Raw genomic sequence first — 5,574 nt, forward strand, 5'->3', positions numbered from 1 at the left:
TTTCAGAATTATCCATTCTCTGAATGAGCTTTGCTAAATCTTGCTTCATTTCATTCTGACCTGAGATAATTTCTTCAAGCATCTTTTCAATATTTGACTTTGGTATGCCTTGAGCAGATAGATGTTGAAAATTTTGTTGCCCAGCTTGAAAATTTGGTCTTGCCCCCATAGATGGTCCTTGATCTTGATTATTTCTGTAAGAAAAATTGGGATGGCTCTTCCATCCAGGGTTATAAGTATTTGAGTATGGGTTGTTCTGCCTTTGATTGTAACTCATGATTGCATCACATTGTTCCAATTGATTGATTTGTGCAGTGGTAGCTCCCAATGGACATGAGTCATTTGAGTGCTCTGAACTCCCACATACTTCACAAGATGTAATAATAGCATTGGCCATATTAGCACTAGTCCCCATATTCTCAAATTTCTTTGTAAGAGCGTCCAATTTTGCAGACAAAAGAGTGACCGCATCTACATCAAACTTCCCTGACGCTTTAATTGTTGGGTTTATAGAAGAATAGCCACCACTTCTTTCATTTGCCCATTGATGATGATTTTGTGCTACACTGTCAATAATTTCTTCAGCTTCATCTAAACTTTTGTTCATAAGTGCCCCTCCAGCAGCTGAATCAAGGGACACTTTGGTATGATAGTTGATACCATTATAAAAAGTGTGCAACACTAACCATCTTTCTAACCCATGATGTGGGCATTGTCTGAGCATACTATTATATCTATCCCATGCTTCAGAAAGAGATTCTGAGTCAGTTTGCTTGAAGCTTGCAATTAAATTCCTCATATGAGCTGTTTTGCTTGGTGGATAGAATTTATCAAGAAACTGTTGCTCACACTGCTCCCAAGTGGTGATGCTATTAGGGGCCAAAGAATTCAACCATTGCTTTGCCCTATCTCTTAAAGAAAACCCAAATAATAATAATCTAACTGCTTCTGAAGGAACTCCATTCATTTTAATGGTACCACATATTTCTTAAAAGACCTCTAAGTGTTGATTGGGGTCTTCATGAAGTCCTCCACCAAATTGGTTCTGCTGCACCATAGATATAATTGCGGGTTTGATCTCAAAGTTATTAGCTTCCACTGAAGGTCTTGAAATACTAGATCGAAAACCTCTTGCATAAGGTGCTGCATAATCCTTGAGTGGTCTATTCGCCATGTTCAAATGTTCCTGTTCTTCAATTTGCCTTTGCAGAATTCTTCTTTTATGGAAAGTTCTGTCAATCTCAGGGTCAAAAGGAAAGAATTCCCTTGCAAAGTTAGATCTTCGCATACACAAGAACAAGATAGCAAATGACAATTCAACAGAAAAAGAAAAATAAAAGAATAAAAAATGCAGAATTGAATTTGTACAAAAAGAATTAACAAGAAGTAAAAGTTATACAAGAAAGTAAAAACAGAAATCTAATGATTAGTTACAACTATGCAATATGAAAGGAAAACAAATGTTATGTTTAGTCTAACTCAATATATAATTCCTAATGTTATAGCGCAGTCCCCGGCAACGGCGCCAAAAACTTGTTACCCTCCGCAAGTGTACGGAAATGTCGCAAGTAATATAAAAGATTATCGTATCCACAGGGACTGGAATAAGCACTAGAAATGTCTCAATGCGAATTAGCTAAACAACAATCCAATTGTTTCAAATGCAAAGTGAAGGTAAACAAATCTAATATTAAAGATCAACAAACAAGAGTTTAGTATTTTGGGTTATGATAAAGGGAGATTCTAGGAGTTTCAGTTTCTTTGTAAGATTTCTTGAATGTAAATGGTTCACCAATTCTTATCCCTCAATTGCCAAACAATTGTAGAAAGTTGCCGGTTCTCTCTTGCAATAGATAACCGGCTAAAGACAGAGAAATGTATTCCTATTTCCTCTTCAAGATTATCTCTCAAACGTCCTTACACGGGCTTGCACCTGTCACGTGGATCCCTCGGATGATCGAGTGAGAGTTTATCTTTACAAAGTCCACAAGAAATCCAAACAATCAATCAAGAATGAGAATTAAGCACAAATCACCATTAATCATTCAAGATCTAATTGATACAAGCAAGACAATGTCATTGAAACAAGAAAATGGCAAATCCATAAGAGATTACATCAATCCATCATACAAATACTCCCTTAATCCTAGAATACAAGATCTACTCCATGAATCGAGGAAGAATACCTGAAGAAATAAAGATTACAAGCATTTCTTAAATCCCCAATCCAAGAAACCAAGAAAAGGGGGAAAGAGAAAACTTATCTACGAAGAAGCCTCATCTTCGGATCCAATCCTCGCTCCGGAGTCGAAATCGTCAAGAACTCCCCTCGAATCGCCCAGAAATCCTCCCAAGAATGGGAGGAAACCACCAAATCTTGCCTTCTCCCAAAGGGGGAGAGATCCCCTTTCAATTCATGAAGGAGGGTTTAAATAGAGGAGGAAATCGGGCGCCACACGACCCCATGACACGGCCGTGTGAGATTCACACGGCCATGTCCAGTTCCTTCTCTGCCAAAGCTGCACGGCCGTGTGACTCCACACGGCCAGGACCCTTCTGCTCTCTGGAAATGCTACACGGCCGTGTGGTGCACACGGCCACCACCTGCTTGGCCTCTGGAAAACTCACACGGCCGTGTAGATCTACACGGCCATGTAAGGCATCTGCTCTAATTTCTTCAAATCAAGACACGACCGTGTGAGATTCACATGGCCATGTCCTCTTCCCTTCCTGTTAAAACTACACGGCCGTGTGTGGTACACGGCCTGATGCTCTCTCCCTTCAATTCCTTCCAAGCTTGCCCGAGGACGCATAATCTTCACCAATTTCGACTCCTGTGTACAGAAAATGCACAAAAAGCAGATCTCCGAACCAAAAGAGTAAATATGCTAAAAGGAAAGCTGGAAGTATAAAAATGCATAGATCAAGCATGCTCAAAGTATGTAAATGTGCGTAAAAACATGCATAAAAGAGTATATAATCTACGCACATCACACCCCCAGACTTAAACCTTTGCTTGTCCTCAAGCAAAATGCTGCAGTCTAAATTCATATGTTCTACAACACATTCATAAAACCTAGTGCACTTTCCTAACTCTATCAAAAAGTTTCATTAACAAGCGTGATCATGGAAACAAGTAAAGTATGGTTCAAGCATAAGAATCTTGTGCACAGTGTAAAAGTAACTCAACATCCTTCAAGTTTCAATCCATGTCCTAGTCAAGTCGTCATCAAATTTGAATTCCTAGTGTTTCCAGTAAAAGACAAGTAACCAGTGATAGGCACTTACTCACCATTCACTTGGTTCATATTTCTCAACTAACCCAAGGTCTCAAAGGTGTGCTCAATCTCAAGGGAAGCTAAGCAGTCATTTCCCCAGTAACCTAACTCGGTCTCAAAGGGGTGACTTGCTAGATTCCACTCATGACAACTGTTTTTTATATCCCTTATTTTTTTTAAATTTTTTTTATAAGTGTTTGCATTGTGCAAAACTTATTTACAAATGTACTTTTAGCACACATGTTGGGATATTTTGATTTTTCCAAACGAGCTTTAATGATTTGAGCCTCATCCAGTAACCAAAATGAAAGTTGAGAAATCACCATGGAAACCAAGTACTAAGCAAACAAGATGAATCATGACTATTTCAATGACATCAACTATTCAAGCATCAAGCACAAGTGTAGTGAAGATAAAATCCTTAAGGTTGAACCAAAACTAAAACTCATCACCATAAGATTCTTAGCTTATTAATGCTTCCCAAGATAGAAAAAAAAACTACACAAAGTTTACTACTAGCATCATTCGAACATCATGAATCAAGACAATAATCGTGCTAACATTTCACTTGAATCCAAGAAAGCATATAAGTGAAGATTTGATGTTCTCAAAATTTTTTTTTTGCCATGATTATTTCAAAAACAAGCAAAATAAAGCAACAAGCAATGAAAATAAGAACCAACATGAAAAACTAACAAAAACTAAAAACTGAAAACCAAACTAAATAGTACATGACACCCCCCCAGACTTAAACTTTTCATCGTCCCGATGAAATCAATATGGTGGAGGAGGTGGAGGTGGACGAGGGAAAGGGGGTCTACGACGTGGTTGGCCAATAGGAAAATTAGGAAAACCTGGAATCTCACCCAAGGATCTATGATACTCATATAAAGCATCTACTTGTTGGCTAGTAAGCGTCATGCTCTGCATAAAATCTCTCATCCTAGCCTGATCAGTATCATAATCCTGCACAAACTCAGCCACTTGACCTTGAAAATTCCTCGTAAACTGAAAATGATTTTGTACCTCCCTAAACTGATCATCAGATAAAGAGAAGCGACCCTCCAACATTTTTCGTTGGGCATCTTGCTTCTCATGAAGTGATTCTAGAGACGTACGAAAATCTGAAAAATCAAACCTAGAAGATCCCGTGCCATATGCAAAAGAATGCCTAGCAGGCTCCATAAAACTAGAAGGTTGCGGGTGTCCAGATGACGAGGGCTCATGATGTGGCTCAGTGTCTCCAGGTATAGAAGGGTTATCCTCAAAATCTAACTCAGAAATTACCCAATTAGCCGGGTTACGAATAGTAGTTCGTTCAGGAAAAGGAAGGGGTAAAGGAGAACCACTCCTCCTAGGAAACGCGAAACCATTCTCATCCCGAACGATCATTTTCATAGCAAGACATGTATCAATGTCAATCATGTCATTACCATGAATTATTTCCAACCCATCAACATCAAGATTTAAATTATAAGCTATTCGGGTAATCAAACCACCAAAAACAATTGATCCCGATGATGCCCTAGCAAATCTTAATAAGGTTTGAACAAAATGAAAACCAGAATCAAATTCAACCTTATAAAGCATAGCCCATAAAGCATAAAGCTCTATCTTTTTAACCACCCCATCACTCTCTCCCCTACCAAAAATAATTTTACTCATGACTCTATGTAGATACCTAAAGATGAGGTTTTGCATATGGGAGGCCTTAGCTCTTGAAGGCTCATAAGGTTGATCTAACCCAGTTATTGCATTCCAAAAATGATTCCAATTAAATCTTGGGTCAAACCTACGAGGGCTACCCGTGGTTAATCCAAAACAAGAATTAAAGTCACTAAATGCCCATAGAAATTCTTGATTCATTAGTCTAAATGAGATTTTTCCAAAATAATCATCTTCATTAGTAAAATGGACATCCAATGAACTTAAAAATTCCAAAACAAGACGAGGATATGTAGGCAAATGTGTGTACATAATATCACTCCAATCCAAAAACCCAATCATCAAATCTACATCTTCCCTAATTCCAAGCATATCAAGAACAGTTGGGTCCATATATCTAGTACACACTATCTTTCTATTGACAAGAATTGCAAATCTAGTTACTTGATCATCATTTCTAAACACAATATTGAATTCATTGTCATTACCTTCGTTGCGTGAAGTCCTTTTGCCTTTGCCCTTCACTGGTTGTTTTCCTTTGTCCCTTGATGGCTCCTTCTCTTTGTCCCCACTGGATCCACCACCTCTTTTGCGAAGTTTCTTCAAAATGTTGGACATCTTGATGAGTTTA

The 5,574-nt window shown here is 38.3% G+C and overlaps 1 non-coding gene across 1 annotated transcript; it reads left to right on the plus strand.

The window, feature by feature from the left end:
* Positions 1-695: 695 nt before the first annotated feature.
* On the plus strand, positions 696-801 carry LOC121968927. Its single transcript, XR_006108440.1, has one exon. It is a non-coding gene; the product is annotated as a small nucleolar RNA R71 (small nucleolar RNA).
* Positions 802-5,574: the final 4,773 nt, after the last annotated feature.

Source organism: Zingiber officinale, chromosome 3B (assembly GCF_018446385.1).
Source record: "Zingiber officinale cultivar Zhangliang chromosome 3B, Zo_v1.1, whole genome shotgun sequence".
Taxonomy (NCBI): domain Eukaryota; kingdom Viridiplantae; phylum Streptophyta; class Magnoliopsida; order Zingiberales; family Zingiberaceae; genus Zingiber; species Zingiber officinale.